The 22597-nt window shown below is 34.0% G+C and overlaps 1 long non-coding RNA gene across 1 annotated transcript; it reads left to right on the forward strand.

Annotated features, from left to right (window-relative positions):
- Nucleotides 1-357: 357 nt before the first annotated feature.
- Nucleotides 358-11611, forward strand: LOC123670519. The gene is made up of 3 exons (XR_006745922.1): nucleotides 358-387; nucleotides 7744-7749; nucleotides 11483-11611. It is a non-coding gene; the product is annotated as an uncharacterized LOC123670519 (long non-coding RNA).
- The last annotated feature ends 10986 nt before the right edge of the window (nucleotides 11612-22597 follow it).

Consider the following 22597-nt stretch of genomic DNA (forward strand, 5'->3'; position numbering starts at 1 on the left):
AAACAATGGCTAACTTCCGACCGCTATCTGCTATGAGTGCACGTGCTTTGTTCTTCAAAATTAGAACAAATAAGAACCGTTCTCATGTATGATAGCGCAGAAAGTGTGTAAAGTAATACTTGTTATTAAATTGCATCTTGTTTTCCTACGTTTGTACCAAAGTGTATTAAAATTTTCTGAAAAAGTTAATTTGATTTACTGTTAACAAAGGTTAAACAAAATTATGAGTTTTACACCAACTTTTATATTTTTACGGGTAGATATTAATAATGCCTAGAAATAGTATTATTTAAAAAGTAACCTATAAACCGAAATCCTAAACTTAATAATAATAATAATTGTAAGGTACAACTGGAAATTATTTTGTAGAAATAATTTTTTATCTTAGTGCAGTGTTATTAAGTCATAAAAATTAATTACTAGTTACAGTTTTATTTAATTTATTATTTTATGTACGTAACAATGATGTATACACACATTAAGCGTATTATATATATATATATATATATATATATATATATATATATTGATATTTATATAATATACATATACATATTTACAATTCACAACTTAAGAACTAAATATTTACAGATAGTTTTGGTATAAATCATGTCCGCGTGGAATTGTGCCAAGAATGCTGGCAGCATTTCCCCGTTGAATCGCTATGCCGATTCTCTGGGCAAAAAATGCACCAGCCCTCTTCTCACCACTGGAGGCAATAAGGCGAGGTGTTATCTCATTTAAAATTTTTTTAGCACTGCTACTCCAAGGTCCAAGTGTTTGGGTGTCATCTGCTACGCGGATGACACCCTCGTTTACTCTCGGGGACGAGACTACAAGGAGGCGGCGCGGCTCGCCGAGGTCGGACTCGACCTCGTGATCAGCCGCATAAAGAGTTTGGGGCTTCGTGTCAGAATTGACAAGACCGAAGCCCTCCTCTTCCGCGGGACCGGACGTAAGGGACCCCCACCGGGGGCTACCCTGCAGATCGGAGAGGGGAGGGTCAGGATGAGCTCCCAAATCAAATATCTGGGGCTCATCCTTGACGGAGGGTGGACCTTCGGCCCACACTTCGCTGTGGTGGGACCGAAGGCCGTGAAGGTGGCGAGTGCACTGGGCAGACTCCTCCCGAACCTCGGAGGACCCAGCGCCGCCTGCAGGCAGCTATATTCCGGAGTCTGCCGGAGTATGGCGACGTACGGTGCCCTGGTTCGGGCGGATCGCTTCACTGCGAGGAATAAGGCCGCGCTGCGGTCTGCGCAGAGGATCATCGCGGTGAGGGTGATCCGGGGGTACCGTACGGTATCGTGGGCTGCAGCTACTGCTCTAGCCGGCGATCCCCCGTGGGAACTCGTGGCGGAGGTCCTTGCCGAGACCTACTTATACGTCTCGGGCAGGAGGGCTCTCGGTAAGAACCCCACGTTGGACGGGATCCTACGGATGCGCCGGATGGGGCAAGAAGCACTAATGCGGAGGTGGGGGGAGGACCTGGCGGAGCAGCCGTATGGCACACGCGTAACGGCTGCCTTGCGCCCGGTCCTTGAGCGGTGGATGCGCCGTAAGCGCAAACCCCTCACCTTCCATCCGACGCAGGTTCTCACCGGGCACGGCTGCTTTGGTGAATACTTGTGTCGGACGGCCCAAAGGGAGCCGACGACTGGATGTCACGATTGTGACGTGGCGGTGGACTCTGCCCAGCACACCCTCGAGGTGTACCCGAGATGGGCGGCGCTACGTCGCGATCTGACGATAGTCCTCGGAGGGGACTTGTCACTGCTGAGCGTTATCACCGCGATGCTCGGCGACGACGAGTCCTGAAAGGCGATGGTCTCCTTCTGCGAGACAGTAATGTCCCAGAAGGAGAACGACGAGCGGATGAGAGAGGGGGCCGCCGACGAGGCCTCCGTCCGCAGGCGACGAACGGGGGTGCGTGGGAGGCGCTACTTAATGCGTTTCCAGTAACGCCCCTGTGCCCATGTCGGGCCGGGATGGGAACCCGGTCCTGCTAGACATGGCGTCGTCGGGATTGTTCAGAGGTGAGCCGGACAGTCCCTATGGAGGAGAAGTCTGGTCTTTTCGCCGAGGCCAGTCTGTCGCTGGAGGGATCCTGTTGCCTGAGATCCGTGACCCTCCAGTTAAAGTGGCTGAAGGCTCCTGTAGGGATTTTGGTCGGTAGTGAACCCCTAAGTGCTGAAGCCGACATACGGTCTAGGAATCTGGTGATATCCAGGATGCCCGGGTAGGCACCCGGGCATCCTGGATATCACCCGTAAATGGGTTACCCTGCGATATCAAAAAAAAAAAGGTCCAAGTGTTTCGACTGCAAACGGCACAAAGATGTAATTTGGAATTAGTGAAGAATATTTGTGTATATAATTATAATTTTATTTAATATAATTTTATTTAATATAACTTTATTTAATATTATAAGTACTAAATGTGCATCTATTTTAATATTTTGTAATAGAGTTTTCTTTTTGTTTTATATCATACTAAAAACCCTTTTTCCACTGACCAACTTTGAGACTTGCAAGAAATAACTTTTTTATGGATAATAATATTATATATTAAATAAAGCTAAATTAAAATAAAAAAATAATTTGAATACTTGCATGTGTAAGTGAATTTGATGAAAAGGCATATTCTGGCGTTTTTAAAATTTAAAATAACGTAAAATTTCCGCATCAAAATGTCTAACTTTACTTTTATTGACTGTTACACAGCGATGAGAACACGTGTTGCTCAGGAGACGACTATCGATTAAAGTTCAGTGGAAGAGTTCAGCATCTGTTTTTGGTACGCAGAGAAAATTCCTTATGTCTTTGTATATTTTGACAGGTGTTCTTAGTAGTTTTTCCGTAATAGTCGGATACCGTTTTCATAATCATTTCCTTGTTGAGGATCGTAGGAGGGTTATAAGATACTTTTAATCTCAATTAAATACCTATGAAATGTATTTGGCCTTGACTGTATATATAATTATATGTTTCAGTTCTGTAATTATTATTATTATTATTTGTCTTTCAAAGTTAAAAGTGTATCTAAGCCCTTGTACTTTAAAATTAAATTCAAAACTAACTCGAATATATTTGTATTCAACTCAATCGTAGCTGACATTAAATTACATTAAACTGTTATGTAAAACTGTAAGTAATCCCGTTTTATTACTTGAAAAATTTTTCACATAAATATGTGCATTTTATATGAGTTTCTGTTGAATAAACCAAAAGAAATATTATTTATACCACTTATTCTATAGACATTAAAATTCTCTGCAAGCAATCTCGCAGCTGACAGTACTTTAGAAAAATCTGTTGAAAAATATTCTTAAGCGGACAGGCGACTATGCGGATGTGCAATTTCATATAAAACCGCTCCAGAGCTTAAATAGAAATATTATAATTGAGCAACTAACGCAAATGACGCTTAATTTAAGAACTGCGCTTCACACTGTGGTATGTAGTAACATTTTTATTCATTCTCTTTATAAGCTGTGTTGCTTAATAATTCCTTTTATCGTTTGCTAGACATTTCCTTCTCTTATTGCTGTTGTAGTATTAACAAAGCTAAAAATGGCGAATGTTAATTCAGTTAAGAGTTTTGGTAAGATCAAAAATTGTGTTTGCTATCAAACAAGAAAAAAACTATAATTTACACCTATAAGTAAATAACATCATCAACATAGGAAGTCGAACAATAGTCAAATAAATACGCATTATTTTGGATAACTCAAAAACTCATTCGATTTCGAAAACTCACACGTCCAATCTCGCTTAAAACAAAATTGGATCATACATGACAAGCACCAGACCTCAATGAAAAAAAAAAAACATTAAAATTGCTACACTTATAAAAAAATATTAATTAACACACATGAAAAACAAACATAAGTATTTATTGAAATCTAATGGATATTTGATCATTTTAGATCAACCGTAAGTCGTATAACTATTTTATTAAGTCAACGTCAACATGAAAAGAAAAAACCCCTTTCAGCTGAACTCTTCAAGGTATCCAACTGGGGCCGTTAATCAAAATTAGAATTTAATTAACTCCTTTGCCAGCTTTTGAAGATTCATTGAATCCAAGGGAAAGTATGTTTTAACCCCATCAAGATTTTACAAAGACCATTTTTTTTACGGTAAATTAATTTTATAAATTGGTCCAACGATTTACAGAAGTAGTTTAACAAATGTCCTGTATAAGAATTTGAATACTTTTATTTTTTGTATTTATAATTTATAATTTAATGCGGGTCACCAACCCGCCTACCCAAAGTGGTGACTATGGGCAAAATACATGAGTTCGCACCGTACTATCAGGCGCAAACTTGTCATTTGTCGAACAGTAGAATGCGATAGGCTGAAGTGATGATGATGATGATGATGATGATGATGATGATGATGTTGATAATTTATAAAGAAACTAGCAGTTATTCACGGCTTCGCTCGCATATAAATCAATAGTATTTACAAAGAGGGACTAAACTAGTACGTACATAATCATTATGTTATAGCAATTTACGACGTCCGGCATTAGACGGCATTTACGGTTCACCTTTTGTGCGCTAAACCTAACAGACTTCTCGCAGAACTTCTTCTCGATCACCATTCACAGAACAGTCGAGCGATAAACAGCCTCATTAGGTCTTCCTTAGCCATTTTAGGGAATATCACAGAATTTCCGCAAACGAATGCATAATTATTTATGTTATATGCAAACAAAAACTTAAAATTAAAATTTTATGCTTTTAAAATTTATTGCTTATTACAGAGTTTATTTACTTCCGATACGATATGGAAACATTTAAGATATATTGAAGCGTGACAATACATTAAAACCGGACTATTTAGTTATTTATTTATGGCTAACCTGGTCTAAGAAAGGTTAAACTAATACTAATAATTTTAAAAGCAGTCCAGAAGATAACTAGATAGCCTTAACTGTAATACGGCAGCTGGCATAGACGGGATAAACACTAAAGTTATCAAAAGCATTAAAACATTAATCCTTTCCAATCTTACCAATTGTATAAATAACTGTCTGGAACGTGGCATCTTTCCTGAAAATCTAAAAATGTCCAGAGTTACTCCTATTTTTAAGTCAGGTAGTAAAAATGACCCTGGAAATTATCGCCCTATATCAGTTCTATTTATTTTTTATTTATTTATTTATTCTTAATGTACACCAAAATACAGACACATATAAAGAAAGATACAATACAAGATGTACAAAGGCGATCTTATCGCTAAATAGCGATTTCTTCCAGATAACCTTTGGGAACTGGACACGATACAGCAGCGGTTAGAAGTGTGCACAAATTAAGGAGGAAAAATCAATAATAAATAGATAAAAACTACGATATGATAGACTTACATAATTATTAAAGAAAAAAAAAACATATAAATAAGTAAATATTTTAGTGTATACTATATAATATACATATACACACACATAAACATACATACACACATACATACATACACATATAAAAATATATACATATATACACACACACACATAAATATATACATATATGTACACTTAAAGTAAACTATAAATCGCGACAGTTATGACTTAATGAGCGACATATAATGCTTTTTAAGGCGTTGCTTGAAGCAAGCTTGTATTGGAGCTTGTTTTATTGAAAGCGGAAGAGAGTTCCACAGACGGGCAGCATTAACAGTAAATGAATTGGAGTAGAAGGAGGTAGAATGGGGAGGAATTTTCAGAAGCAAATTGGATTCAGATCTAAGGGACCGCTCATGGGAATCGCAAAGAAACGTAAACCGTTCTTTAAGGTAATGAGGGGCATTAGGATTAAAAAGAACACAGTAGAGTAGAGTAAGTACATGGGTATTCCTGCGAAGGCGAATTGGGAGCCACTTGAGTTTACTGCGAAAATCGGAGACGTGGTCATATTTGCGAAGACCAAATATGAACCTTATACAGAGGTTTTGAAGGCGCTCAAGCTTATTTAGTTGCTCCTCTTTAAGATCCAGAAAACACGTATCTGCATAGTCAAGGATTGGTAAAAGTAGTGATTGTGCCAGCGCAATTTTGGTAGGCAAGGGAAGAAAGTACTGGAGTCGACGGAGTGAACCGACGGCTGCAAACAATTTCCGGCTTAGCTCAGTTAATTGACGTGACCAAGAGAGATGACGATCGAAAGTTATTCCTAGATTTTTCACTTTATCACTGACGTTCAAAACAACTTTGTTGAAGAGTACAGGAGGTAAAAGTAACCAATCAATGCTACTGACTAGTTTTGGACTACCCAGGATAATCACTTGAGACTTAGCAGGATTAACTTTTAACCCGTACGCTTTACTCCATTTAAAAATAAGGTCCAAGTCATTATTTAGTTGCTGGATACTCGTGGGTAGATCAGCCAGCTTAGAGTGAGTGTATATTTGAAGATCGTCTGCATACAGGTGATAGAGAGAAGATAAGTTGGTAGTTACTGAATTTATAAATAAAGAAAAAAGAAGAGGAGACAACACGCCACCTTGCGGTACGCCAGCAAATACGTTAGCCCAGTCAGAGAAAGTATCTTGAACTTGCAAACGCTGCCGACGCCCATACAAGTAGCTTTGAAACCAGTCAATTACTGGTGGAGATATGTTAAAGGAACCTAACACAGACAACAGTATATCGAAGTCCACAGTATTAAAGGCATTACTAAAATCAAGTAAAGCCAGAACCGTAAGTTTTCGATCGTCCATTGCGTGTCTGATGTCGTCAGAGATTTTGACAAGTGCTGTGACCGTGCTATGACCCCTCCGGAAGCCGGATTGAAATGGATTTAGAAGATTGTTTAAGGAAAGAAATGATGTTAACTGTTGGTGAACAAGACGCTCTAGAACCTTGGACAAGAAAGGTAGGATAGATATTGGGCGGAAATCGGAGAAGTCAGATGGATTGGATTTCTTAGGTAAAGGAATAATATGGGCGTTTTTCCAACAGGAGAGAAAAGTACTAGATGCGAAGGAATAGTTAAAGATATGAGTTAAGGCAGGAACGATATAGTCAATGATAGGAAGGATCATTTTTCGGCTAATGGAGTCACAGCCCTCAGCATTGGAGCTGACAGCAAGTACATGCTCTTTAACACCACACTCAGATAATTGACTAAAGTTAAAAGATGAAAACTCAAAAGGCTGAAAGTTTCGTAATAGTATTAGATTTAGTGGTACTATCGATAGTACATGAGTTAGTAAAGTAACTGTTAAGGCCATTAATGTCAATAGAATTTGTAGGAATGGATTGCTTGAGTTTGCCAACTCCGAGTGACTTGAGGAATTTCCATACCTTGGCACAGTCTGCTTCCTCGAGGACAGATTTATGGATATGGCGTCGTTGTGCGTCTCTACAAGCCATGTTGCAGCGATTTCGAACCTTCCTATACCTCTCCAAATTTTGTGAGTTCGGATCGGACTTGTACCTCGCTTTAGCCCTGTTTCTCTGCTCCTGCAAAGCTTTGATCTCGTCAGTCAGCCAAGGAGCAGGAAGATGCTTGATACGAACAGGGCGTATAGGGGCGTGAATATCGAATAATTTGATGAGAAGGGAATTGAAATTTGATATTGTTTCATCAACCCCAGACGCGTTAAATACCGTCGACCAATCAATCCCGGCAGCATCCTCACGAAGTCTGTCCAAATCCATGCCACCAAAATTACGCTGCAGAAGGATCCTTGACTTTGCTCTAGGGGGTCTTAATTTATATGAAAGATATATGAGATCATGGTAGGAGAATGCGTTGGCTGAGGATTGACCATGCTTTTCAACATGGTCAGGTGAAGAAACAAGAATAAGGTCTAGGAGGGATGGAGCACAGTTAGGAAGGTAGTGGGTAGCTTGCAAGGGTAGAATATGCATATTGACAGAATTAACAAGGGAGTAAAGACGTGAAGATCTCCCGTCGCGTTTAAGGAGGCAGGTATTAAAATCCCCCATCACCACCGTATGGCTATAAAGAGGCGTATACATTTCCAGAAGGTTTTCAAATGAAGCAAAATAATCGACAGTTAGTGATGGGTTATAATATACGCCCAAAAGCAACTTGGTATGTGAAAGAGTGATTTCGACAAAGAGATGATCAGGTCCATGTCCGTCACAGGATATTGAATTACTAATGATTGTATAAGGAATATAAGGACGAAGGTAAATGGCAACGCCTCCCCCTGGCCGACCTATACGATCACTTCGTATGAGATGAAATCCAGGGAGGGAGTAGGAAGTAGAATGTAAGCAAGGTTTGAGCCAAGATTCAGATACCAAGATCGCATGAACATTGTTACTTTGAAATGTAGATAATAAGTCAGGATAGTGAGCGGGAATACTTTGCGCATTAATATGTACTATGTTTAGGTTTTTAGATACGTCGCGAAAGTGTGATTCGAGATTATCACTAAGAGATGGTAAGCTGTGGAAACTAGAGTCATTACTGTGTACTTCGGTAGAGGAAGAAAAGGAGTGAAAAGAGTTGTCGCTGTCATTAATTGCCATTGACGATAAATAAAATAAATTAAAATATGTACAATTATAAAAATAAAATAAATTTTAAAATTAATAAATGATTAAATATATAATAAATTAATATAAGCATGTAAATAAAAGATTATAAGCATCTAAGGTACCGTGCAAACGCCCGCCAGCTATTGGAAAAAAAAAATTATACACTTAGTACATAACAAGTGAAAGACGATGACAGATTTAATAAAGCAAAACCACATAATTAATAAAGATCGAGAGAAAAATCATAATAAAAATTGATAAATAAAATTATAATGATAAAAAAAAAGAAAAAGAAATAATAATTAAATAATGTAGTAAGTATTTAGTAGTATATGCACTGTCGAAGCGTAGCGTAGTGGAAAGGAACACATGATATGATTTCCGAATCACTGACACATCTGTCATTGTCAGTGTCGAACAACAACAGTAGTAAATTAAGAAGCCTAAGAATATTAAACAAAACAAACACGAATTATAAATATACCGTAAAGTAAGGATGTAAATAGAATGAAGTTAAACAAATTTTTTGAATACCGCCACAAGAAAATAAAGAACAATGCTGAAAGGTATACAATTATTAATAACAATAAAATATAACAAGGGGAAAATAGAAAAAAAGTCTTAAGGTATTACTTTTGTTTTGCGATTCTTCTCGTGCGCGAGGCTGGTCTCTTTAGGTCGACAGTCTTGGTCGATGCGGTCTTCTCAAGCAACGGAGATTTCTGAGGTGTTGAGCAGGAGATGCCTTCAAGGTCTGAGAGGCACTCGGCTTTGTGACGTACACCATTCGCCGCAATAATATGTATGATGCCATCTCGAGTCCAGCAGTTGACTACTCCAAAGCGTTGTCTTGCCTCTAAAAAGACCTCATGACGAGACCTGGTCAAAAACTCGGACAGAGTAATCCCGGTACCCTTAAGCTTAGTCTTGGCAAACCATACCATATCGTGAACTGCGACATCCGTAAATTTGACAACAACCGGTCTGGGCTTTTTGTCTAAGGGACGACCTAGGCGGTAACATGTCTTAATGCTGGTACTCGCAAAATTTGTAAGATTGAGATGGTCCGCAGCAATGGTGGTAATTTTAGTAGTTAAATTTTCAGATTTCTCTTCTGGGATGCCATTTATTAGGAGCATTTTGCGCCTGTTCCTCATTTCAAGGCGATCCAAGTCCTTAGCCAAAACCTCGACTTGCCGCTGTAAAGCATTCAATGCCGAAACAACAAATTCCTTGAATGAAGTGAACTGTGAAGCCAACGAAGATGTAGACTGTGGCGAGTGATTCTGCATTCCCTTCTGCATATCCTTCTCAAATTCGTTCATTCTATTGTTGAACGACACAGCCAATGATGAAATTGAATCCTTGATGGAGTCCATTGTTAGTGATATAGTGAAAATTCAATGTGGACAATATTAGTTGGCAGGTAGCACGGTATGATATTACATAAAATGCATTCAAAGTCCGACTAAATAAAGTTTATTAAATTATTTTCGATTTAAAATTAAGAGCACTATGTTCTTCCTGTCATCTCTAAAATTTTTGAAAGATTTATATATAATCGCTTGGAAATATACTTAAATTCTAACAATATGATATCACATAATCAGTATGGTTTTCGAAAAAAGTCAAATACACTCTCGGCTACAATAGACTTAATTACAAAACTTAAAGTAAATATAGACCAAAGAAGAATAGCTTTAGGTATATTTATAGACTTAAAAAAGGCATTTGACACCGTAAGCCATGAACTACTTTTAGAGAAAATTACAAATTTAGGAATAACTGGTAATGCATATAGTTTACTCAGATCTTACCTATCAAACCGTAGGCAGGTGGTTAAAATTGGAAATTATGTGAGTGAACCGAAACCAGTTACATTTGGCGTCCCTCAGGGATCAATATTGGGCCCCATGTTATTCCTAATATACATAAACAGCATAAATGACGTGGGTTTAAAAGGCAACGTAACTTTGTACGCTGATGATACATGTCTTTTTTACTTTGGCAGCTCAATACATACAATTATAACAGATGCACAAAATGACTTAAATTTACTTAATAAATGGTTTCAATATAATCTTCTTACTTTGAATACTTTAAAAACGAAATATATTATATTTAAAGCTAAAAATAAAAACATTCCCAACTATCAACCCCTTAAAATAAATAACGCAGAAATTAATAGAATTGACCAGGAACGATACTTAGGACTCACACTGGACAGTTACTTGACATGGACACCACATATCGAAAAAGTTAGAAAAAAACTTATATCCCTAACTGGACTCATACGTAGTGTAACAAGATGTCTTCCACAAAAAGTTCGCAACCTCATTTATAACGCACTTGTTAAACCCCACATTGATTATTTGGTTGAAATCTGGGGCGCAGCAGCAAATACCAATTTAAATTTAATACAAAGAGCTCAAAATAAATTATTAAAGGTACTTAATTATAATTACTTAACGCCTACGAAAAAATTATACGAGAAAACTAAATTATTGAATGTTACACAAATATACACGTACAATACTTGTTTATTAATAAGAAAAATGTTAACGAAAAATATACATACACAAATAAATTTCACTAAAAAAATGCAAGTACAAAAAATTCTCTTGAGGAGCGCGAATAACCTTATATGTCGAGCACCAAGAACGAACTACGGTGCAAAAAATATCTTGTTTCAAGGCGTGAAATTATATAATAAAATTCCGAATGATGTAAAGAACTCACAATCATTACAAACATATAAAAAACGTTTAAAACATTATATAATAAACAATTGCTGAATAAAATAAAAATATTATAAATATAAAATATTTATAATAATATATAAAATAACAAATAACTTAAGTGCCCTGAAATGCCATGCCACTTCTGGTCTGTGTGTGATCTGTGTATATTCCACGCATTCGATCGCTGTGTAAACTGATTGTTAAATTTCTACCCACTTTAGTTTTATTTTTTCTTTTGTGTTGGACTCGCAGTAATACTATGTTATAAACTACAAATTGTTTATATAGTTGAATTTCTCATGTAATTGAATTTGTTGTAATTCTTTATGAGAATAAAGTTTCTATAACCATAAATGTAGATTCATGCAAAAATAAGGCGCAATTTCATACAAAATGTCAATGATTTTGTTATAAGTAATTTTACCTTAGATTTAAAGAAAACTAAATTTTATATTATTCGATAATTATTAGATTAAAAAAAAAACGTGTTTGTGGTTCTATAGAGCCTATATAAAAAGTTTCAAGTCTTTAATGACGGATTTCCATACAAATTTCATCCCCCATTTCACACGCACAAGGTCAGTTCAGCACACAAAAGCTGAAACACGGACTTATTCATTTTTAATCAGTAATCCAGAATTAACTCTCTCCCAAATTTTATTTTTAAGCGTTGGCGTTTTTGAGTTTTCGTGAAAAATCAATGACTGAACGATTTTTTATATAAAACTGTTGAGTTAATCTGTTAAATGCCAAAAAATGTATCTATCCTAGATGAATACAGCTAGCATTTATATAAAATATACAGTCGATTTTTGATATGCTATTAAAAATTGTTTAGAATTCCCTAATGTGTGGGTAACACAAAAGTAAATTGTACGAATTTACCATAATATTATATATTGACACTAATTTTTTATGTATATATATATATATATATATATATATATATAAAATTTATTAAAATGCAAGGTGTTATACAATTCTATGACGAGTGATTTTACTTTACACACTTTCTGCATTATCATACACGAGATCAGTTCTTATTTGTTTTAATCTTGAAGAACAAAGCACGTGCACTCATCGTAGACAGCGGTCGGAAGAGAGAATTTGTGTACTTTCCAAGACTTTTCCTCGGCGCTTGCAATATTTTAGCAATCGCTTAAATTCTATTGTTCTTGTCGTTGACATTTCAACCTGAATATTTCCATTGTCCTACTAATTTCAGACATTTATAAACGCAGTTCAGTTGTGGATACAATTTTAGCGTTCCTTATAACAGTTAATAATTACTTTGGTTGGTTTAAAATAATTTTAAATAGGCCAATAAACACACACTCTCATTTACAACCAAAAATTAAAATATTTTATTAATAAAAATAAAAATAAAACTTATTTAAATTAAATCGAGAAGCTAAATATATCACAAGTGTAAATAAAATTAGCTTGATACACCTACGATGTAAGATTTAAAAATGTAAAATTTGATATTTATAAATATTCTTGTAAATTTTTTATGTTTTTTACCACTATGATTGCAAACAAGAATAAGTTCCTTCTATACGTAGAAACATCACACGCGCGTTGCCCCCTCTTATAGCCTTTTCACGCCCCTGTTGAAGAACCTCTGCATTCCACGACTGGAATTGTTAGAGAATCTTCTTTCGAAAAAGCATTGTACAAGGCCAATTTGTTTCAGAGGTGTCAGAATGAGTATCTGTACATTACGAGCGGCGTGATGATTTTATTATGAGGTTGTGGCATCCCGTCACACAATTCCTTGAAACATAACCATTTTTTTCCTTTTTATCAGGAACGTTTGTGGCCTCTTGTTTACTTTAATGAAATAAAAACTATAGAATATCAATGACGTTTCTTTATCTATATTAATTAAGTACCATTATTTAGTAGAAAACTTAAAATAGATTTGGGCAGAATCGTAATTTCTTGTTCGGGACTTATTGTTTGCTTTATCTATAAATTTATATGTCCATATGTTATATTTTTAACTATAGAATAGCAATCGAACTTGCTTCCGCTTGTTCGAAAGAAACAAAAAGTGCAATAACTGAGCAAACTTCCTATTGATTAAAATAGGACACAAAAGTTCAATAAACAAACAATAAAAATCTATTACAAAGATTGTCTAAAAATCGAAAACTTAACTCTCTTGAATCCATCAATCCGAACACTGTCTAACACGTTAATGGTCCATGCAAACGAATCCACGAGTATACTGTAACGAATTCAATCGTTTGTCAAGTGTGAGACAGCTAATTTGTCTGGCATGAGAACGCGTCTCCGATTCGGGACCCTATAAATCTAATAGCTATAGAGTGCCAGCGAGCACGTGAAACGTAATGCCATGGGCGGCTCATAAATTTGGTAGCAAGCGGCCTTCATCGCTGTTCCGGAATTCTATTGTAACTAGTTCCCGTTTTTCAGATGAAAAACTTGGTGAGTTATGCACTCGCTGTGGTATAAGGTTGTTTGTTTCATATAACTGTATATATAATAGAAAATCTTTTCGTGATAAATTTCACTTCTCGAAATAAAAACATATAAATAATACTTTTGCAATATAAATGCTATCCCGGCTGTAATCGAAAACATTACTCGACTGCTTTAATAAGAGGACAAAAATTTTACCAAGACTTATGTTTACTTAAATGTACAGTGTAAACTTGCACTTGAATTAACTTGCACGTTATTTGAGCTCTGATAACGAAATAGGATATTGTACTTGTGTCTACAATCAAGTTAAGAACGAAGTAGATTATATTGCAAGTATGAAAAATATGTATATATCAAAATTCAGAGGATCTTCTTTCGAAATAGCACTGTACAAGACCATTTGGTTTCAAAGGTGTCACGGATAGTAACGAAAGTTTTTGTAAAAGAACTCACTATAGACGGCGCCACAGTCGCTTAGAACCGAAAAATCATCATCACCTAAAGGGTACATCGTTGCATAGCTTAATTGGCTAGAGCACCGATACGGTGTGTATGTGTATGTGTATGTGTGTGTGTGTGTGTGTGTGTGTGTGTGTGTATTCAACGGCTTTTAAAAATCGCTTAGCAAAAATAAATAAATATGTAATCACTCCTGTGCTGTTATATAAATCAGTAAAATGAAGTAATACTCAACCGTAATGCAGATATTTAAGAAAACTCTAATGTACTTTATAGCATATCGTTTATTCACCTATAATTTCGACGACGATAATTGTCAATTTCTAATGGAAGTAATATTCCTATAACAATAATATTAACTATAAATGGCAACCTATATGAGATTAAATATGACAATACTGTTAAATATCATTACAAACGTTTTTGGTTCAATGTTAGTAAAATTACTTAGTATAATAGTTAGTGTGTTTATGTTACTTTTCTCTTAGATATTAACCACTTTTTGGGTATAGGTCTCTTCAAACTGTTGCCATAAATTTCTATAACAGTTTCTTGTCATCCACTCCTTTCCTACCATTTTTATTAATTTGTACATTTATATTATTCTTTTACTTCGATGATTAATTAAATTTTATGTACAATGCAGCGTTGCAAGAATCAGTATAAAACTTACAATGTTAATTAGGACACAAAATTAAAGAAAATATTATAAATAAATACATTTATTATATAGCAAAAAAATAATAAAATTTATTTTTCAATGAGCGAACGCAACTTTTGCAAAAATTCAATAAATTAACGGCATTCGTTCCCATAATTGGTGTTACAGAATTTTATAACTTAATAATGTGTTGACAAACTTGTTAAAAGCACCAATTATAAACTTTTACAATATCTATAACATGACTTTTCTTATTATAATTAATAATTTAAAATATCTTAAACACATGCATTAATAATGAACCTTTATTAATAAATCTTGTGGTATTATTTTCTATGCAATACTCTCTTATTGAACAAGTAAACAAGTAGTAAATAGTTAGATTTTAGCGTAGTTAAAAGTATTGTAAGTTATTCTTAACTAAAACTAGCTGTACATTACCTAGACTTGTAATGTAACTAATATAAAAATGTAGTCATTTCCAAATTGTGTGTTAATTTTATTATCAAGACTTATTTATATTTTAATGCTATTTTGGCTAAGAAAGGAAACATTAACTTTATTTAAAAAAATATAGTAAAAGCTATTCTTTAATCTTAGCATGCTCGATAAAATTTCGCTCTAAGAGGTAAAATACAAAACGAATTGTGTCAATGCTGCTATTATTGCCAATAAAAGTATTTCGAAGTCTCCACACATCCAAGAATTACCTCCTCAATCGCTAACCGTGACCGGAACGCGTAACGCTTAGCAAACACTCGGCGGACACTCAATTTGTACCTATTGCCACCCTTTTACCGGGATAAAGGTTCTACGATATGGCACCCGATATCCCAGAAATATTACAATAACTTTATTTTATTTATTTATTCTTAATGTACACCAAAATACAGACACATATAAAGAAAGATACAATACAAGATGTACAAAGGCGATCTTATCGCTAAATAGCGATTTCTTCCAGATAACCTTTGGGTACTGGACACGATACAGTAGCAGCGGTTAGAAGTGTGCACAAATTAAGGAGGAAAAATCAATAAAACTTTGTTTTTAATAAACTTTGTTTTTTTTTAATACCTATTATTTACGTGTATTAATTAATTAAACACCATGTATTGTCAGAGATTAATTATTTATTAATTAAAAAAAATAATAGGCTGTTTCATTTTTCTAATATTAAAATAATACCACTCACTTTTTTTATAAGGGCATTTTTATAATAATCAATATTTATAAGTCCTAAGTTAATGTGTTTTGTGTTTAGACAGCAGTGACACCAGTCACCAAGCTTTATCATTACATAGTACAAAACAAAGTCGCTTCCCGCCGTCTGTATGCTTAGATCTTTAAAACTACGCAACGGATTTTGATGTGGTTTTCTTTACTAAATAGAGTGATTTCAGGGGAAAGTTTATATGTATAATAAATGCATAATATAGTAGAGGAACACTGATAGTTTTCGCAACCGTGCGAAGCCGGGGCGGGTCGCTAGTTAATACTAATTGTTAGTTTATATTAGTTGAAGATAACACAGGAAAGTATAAACCAAGTTAATATTTACTACACAAAATACTTTAACAACTTTAAGAGCTAGCTAAATATTTAAATTCGAATTTAATACGTGTTTTATTCGCCGTTAAAATATAACCGGTTCATTGAATATACGGATAAACGTTTATAATAGGGATTATTCAAATTGTTACTTTAAATGCCGTATACGATCGGAACGTTGGCGAATATTACTTTAAAATTTGCAAATTACGTATAAATACGGGTAATTATATAGTTCGTTAAAATATACCGAAGTTACATTTAAGTGAACAAGTAGGTATGGTACGGTTCGACAGCTGCTGTCATTATACTCTGGTCGCTCGGTAAAATTTTAATGCCGATTTTGTACGCGTAGGCTCTATAATAGGATTTACGAATTAAAAGAACTTTTAGCTCTGCAGCATATTAATTACTCATACGAAATTTTCACTTTAATGAAACTTATATTTTTATTTATTTTATAATTACACTTTAATTATTGTTACAAAGTCCGCGATATAAAATTATATAATTACTCTAGGGAACGTAGAGCTGTTAATACGATAATTCCGTCAATTACAAAATAAGATTCTCGTATATTATATTAACAGATGTTTTACGTGTTTTTGTTCAATATTCTTTTCTACAGCGTTTTTATCCTAGACCAATTTATTATGTAAATAGATGGTCTAGTACATTATTGTGTAATATTTCAGTTAATATTTTCAAATATACTATTATTAAAACATAAAAAAGCATTATTCTTTACCATAATAATCATTATTACAATAATATGTATCGCTTTCTTCTGCTGAATACAGACATCTCCAAGTTCGCACCAAACAAAGCACTACCTTAGAAATACATAGTTGAATTAATACAGTTTAACTAATAATATATTTTGATTACTGTTCTCATTTCATTAGTGAAATCAATCATACGTTAAAATGTTATTAAGCATAATGCAAGCTGTGTGGCTACGGCATTAAAGAATATAGCCACTCCCTCAATTCCCGTGGGTGTCGTAAGAGGCGACTAAGGGATAACACAGTTCCACTACCACCTTGGAACTTAAAAAGCCGATCTATGGCGGGATAACCATCGAACTGCTGGCTTTGAAATACACAGAACGAGGACAGCCAGCAGTGTCTTCGGTGCGACAAAGCTAGCCCTGCGGTCACCAACCCGCCTGCCCAGAGTGGTGACTATGGGCAAAACACATGAGTTCACGCCATTTTTGGCGCCAACTTGTGGAGGCCTATGTCCAGCAGCGGACTGTATTAGGCTGAAATGATGATGATGATGATATGCATAATATTTCGTAGAAATGTGTTGAATGTGTCAAAAGTCTCAAGTGAAATCTCTCGTGACCTAATTGATAGAGGATCAGGCGGACAGAACACAAACTAAACGGTTTGATTAACTCCTTTAAACTTAATACACAAGATATTTTATTTCGATAACTTTAAAATACTATCATTTGTCTATTTTTATAAAACATTACGAATTATAATTATAATAAAAATATTATAATGCTTTATCCGCTGGCTTTGTGACAGCTTAACGGGCATTAGTATTATAATATTAATACGTCAAATGTAATTTATTAGAACCGTTCACAATTACACGCTTATTGATTATATAGACGCATTTGAAACGATTGATTAACTGCAAATTAATTAATCCACAATAATTACTAGTAATAACCGCTAATTTGTATTAATATACGAAAATAACATACAATGTTTATTTTAATGATGCTTCAATGGAGATGGTATGAAATTTGGAAAAGAGATGTGCTAAAATAAAGTTAAATAAAAGGGATGGTCTTTTTTTCTTTTAAAATTACCAACAGCATTAATTTTATTAAATCTAAAAAAAAATATCTAAAGGATACATTATCTATTAAAATCCGTATTTAACGAACTTCTTTAAATTGAGAATGACTGTTTAAGAAATCACGTGATGTTGTTACGTAACAACAAGAAATATTTCGAAAATATTTATAAAATGTATAAATAAAGAATTTAATTTCCATCCTTATATAAATGGTGATAAAGGAATGGTATTGAGTCGCACGAGCGAGAATGCGACCGCGGCGGGTGCCAAGAGAATGCAATGTATGTGCAAATTGTTATTTCACCAAATAATTTCTACATTCACTAAGCCATAAATATTACTGCAATGAAAGAGAAATGGTTCATAATAAAAAAAAAATGTACCAATTTTAAATAAGAATAAGTAAATAGGGATTATCTTTGTAATGAAGTTAACTCTTCTCCAAGTTTTTGACTGTAACTTTGAAATGTATACATACAGTATTTAATATTCAAACCTTAGACTATTTCACTAATATGTCAATTTATGCTCTTTGATCGGATTACGAAACATCCCCATACATAAAAATTCTATATAAAAGTCCTAATAAATGGAGATCTCTAAAAAGATTAATCAAAATGTATGTATATATATTAGTTTCATTCATTTCTATAATTTACCGATTAACACATGTTGTGAGCACATATCTAGATTTACTATTTGATTAAGTACAGTCATAGGTTCGTAAGTTTTATAATAGTGTATTAGGTAGTGTACTAATAATTAATTTATCTTACAAAATAATCTATGCATTGGATAAAAACATTCAGTTCTTAAAGTTTAGCAATAATCATATGTTAAGTTCACGCTTAATATCTGACAACCTTATATAACTCTTATATAAATTGTACGCCCAAGTTTTGAAATATATTTTACTGTGTGAATATGTTTAAAAGTTTTATATGATTCATCATCATCCACAAAGGATTAGAATGCTGAATGACATATAAATTTTTGTTAGATCCAACTATCTCCTTTTTGATTCACCATTATTTTAAATCAGCCTTGTTAAAATAATTTCCCACAATAAGTGGCTTCTATTTAAATTAAAGCTTTTTGTTGATTTATTACACATATGCAGCCTTACATTTACGACAAGAGCTTACAAATATTTGCGACAATATATTTTAATGTTAGTACGTGTGTCATAGTCCTAAGTCAATACCTATTTGCGACATATAATTAATTATGTAATTAGCAAAGCTTTTGTATCATCAGTTTACTCTCCCCGGAATCTGAAGGTCAGCAAAAACATTGTCAGAAATTAGTAATTTTCTAAATCCGTTTACTGATTATCATTTTAAAGATAATTAGTGAAACAGGAATTTCGTAAATGAAAACAAGCCTAATAAATAAATAAAAAAGTTAAGTTAAAATATATTTAATTCCATTCATTTTAGCAACGTAAATATTTACTCTCCTGTACCGACCATTCAATTAAAAAGAGCAAAAATATCTTAAAATTATTTCGCTAACGAAAATAAGTTTCAATAAAAGTAGTATACTTCTAAGATTTACTCCACTTCGCATTTCTTACTTTGAAAGTTATAACAACGGACTTAGTCGAGTGTAAGTAATGCAGTTCGACTGCATTAATAAACTCCGGTAAGTTTTTTGGCAACAAAGTTCTAGCACTCCGCTAAAGACTATAATGCCTTTGTCAGACTGGGTGCACACAAATGCTATGCTAAATCGTCGCGTTGTAATGACAAACGGCATATTGTAATGTGTGTTATATACGATAAATAAAATAATTCAAAATATGTATGTTATGTATATATCCAGTTAATGGTAAAATTTTAACGAAACTAACACGTCTACTACATCTGTATACGATTGTAAAATAAAAAAATTCTTCTGTGAAACTTTTTTGCATTATTCTATAATAATAATAATTATTTTAATTTCAACTAGCTTCAAACATTGAAGAACAGACTTATCTTTCTTCCACTTTTGGGAAACTTTATTAGAAGTCTCAACTCAATATATTTTAAATTTGGATTTTCCTGATAAGTATCAGACGCAGCTTCAAATTTTGGTATGTTTTTAGAGTGGCTATTAAAGTTTAAAAAAAAAAGTATTTCGTTTGTATCACGTACCATGATAGTGCACCATTATCGCACACTACCGCATAGCTAAGTTAACGTATACTGTGACTGAAGCTTTAGTTTTATTCAGTGGTTTGTTTAATGCACTTCTTTGAAAGCAAGGAAAATTTATTACGTATCAAGTGATAATGTGTAATGTGTGTAAGTATACATGTGTAGAGTAATTTAACTTATTAAGAAGACTTAATTTGCTAAAGATGCTACATTAAGACTTTGAAGACTGTAAAATAACAATTACTCGTATATATAAAAATCATTAATCTTTCTAATATATAATAATCCTTACCAACAGTGCATATTTACATATATACAGCTGTATGTTATTCTACTTGACGGATATACAACTTAGTAGATTATTTACAAATAAATTAAGCACTTAAAAATTCAACGATACTAGCCAACTTTTTTACTAGTGAAATTATTCCAAGATTCTCTAGGGTATTTATTGCCTAGGTCAATTTCGTTTGGACATAGTCTTACAAAATCAACGACATCTTAGATCATTTCTTATCACAACCAATTCTGCAAAATTTCGAATGATAAGGCAAACAAATTGTTGAAAATATTTAAATAAGAATGGTCCGTTTTTCGAGAACACTAATGTGTGAGGCGGAAGGGCGGTCGTCGAGGGCGTCTCTAATATCTGTTTTATTTTTTCCGGATTTGTATGAACGAGAACAACAAATAGCTCCCTCCATTGTGAAATCACAAACGATGTTATTTTTGTGGACTTTATGGCTTTATTTGTCGCTGTTCCACGGTGTTTTGGTTTCCACTTCAGGTAGCTTGAGAATGATGGCTGTTTGAGAACAAATAATGCTATAAAATAAGAATAGAAGACGATTTGTTTTAATATTTCGCAATTTTGTTGCTTTTTTTGATCGCTGTTTTAGTGATGTAACTTGAACATAAAATTTGATATTTGATTTGTTTTGATTGTTTTTAACTTTGAAAATTATTATGGTATAGCTTTTTCAACACTGAAATTTGATATCAAAAATTAATAAAAAAAAGTTGCATATCTCAAAGGAAGTCTTGTCACATCTTGTAATAATTACGTTTAACGACAACACTTAGAGCGACCTAATCTTTATGTCATACGATATATATCATTTTAAAGTTTTCTGAAGCCACGCCTAAGAAACGTGATAAAAATAAAATTTGTCTAAAAAGAATTACCTGTTTCTATTTTGGTCCCTATCCCGAAACAAAACTGTAAGCGATCCGTATCGCGTAATAAAAGGATCGCTTAGCACGTTTTCTTTCAATATTTCCCAATTTGATTCGGTATACGATTCCCCGAGACAATGGAAAGTAATCGACAGTGACAGTGGTGGGGGGGTAAATTTCGTTAAAATAAAAGCGCACAGAGAACGAAAGATATAGCGCCTACGTGGTCGCCGTGAGATCCCGGGAGCTCCTACAATAGAGAATTGGAAAAAGCTTTTATAATCCGGCACGTGACATACATGCTCAAACGATGATGGCGCACATTCCGCATCGAGACGGTCGCTCGTAATTCTTTTTTTTTTCTAATATATCGAATTATTATGCTACATACCGAGCGTAAATGATGTGAACCATATCCAGATTTCAAGTCTGATTCAAGTGAACGAACAAAATATAGGTTGGATCGAATCTAATAAGTCGATGATAAGTTTCTGATGTATTTGAAAGGGCGGTGAAATGAAGTAATTAAGATGCCATACACGATACAACTCGATCTTCGTACTATTGAAATTTGATATCATTTCATTATTCGGTTGGATCAAATTGGAATAACATTCAAATATAACTGTTTACCTATGCATGAAACCAGTAAAATTATACTCAACGTGATCGAAATACTGGATTCCACGCACAGGTAATCTACGTATAAAAAGCGAGATATATTCGCCGGTACAAATAAAGGAATTTTAATATATGAAGCGACTTTCCTCTGGCTTTGTTGCCCTGAAAAATTTACGACATTATTACCCAGACATGTACCCTTATATTATAAACAAACGCAAACAATTTGCCGTGTTTTACATAATCTCTCCAAATTGGATATGAATAAGCGACGTCAGGTGTGCTCGTTCACTTATATTTCTGTTGATATTCTACGAATTGTATATATTTATTATCAAAATTGAAATGTAACAAATAATTCTTTGACGTGTTCTCCTTATTGTTTTACCCATATACCTAAATCGAAAATATTTAGACAAAATTACGTTTACGTTATGAGTGTGATAAACATGTTATAT

This window comes from Melitaea cinxia, chromosome 4, assembly GCF_905220565.1.
Source record: "Melitaea cinxia chromosome 4, ilMelCinx1.1, whole genome shotgun sequence".
In the NCBI taxonomy this organism is placed as follows: domain Eukaryota; kingdom Metazoa; phylum Arthropoda; class Insecta; order Lepidoptera; family Nymphalidae; genus Melitaea; species Melitaea cinxia.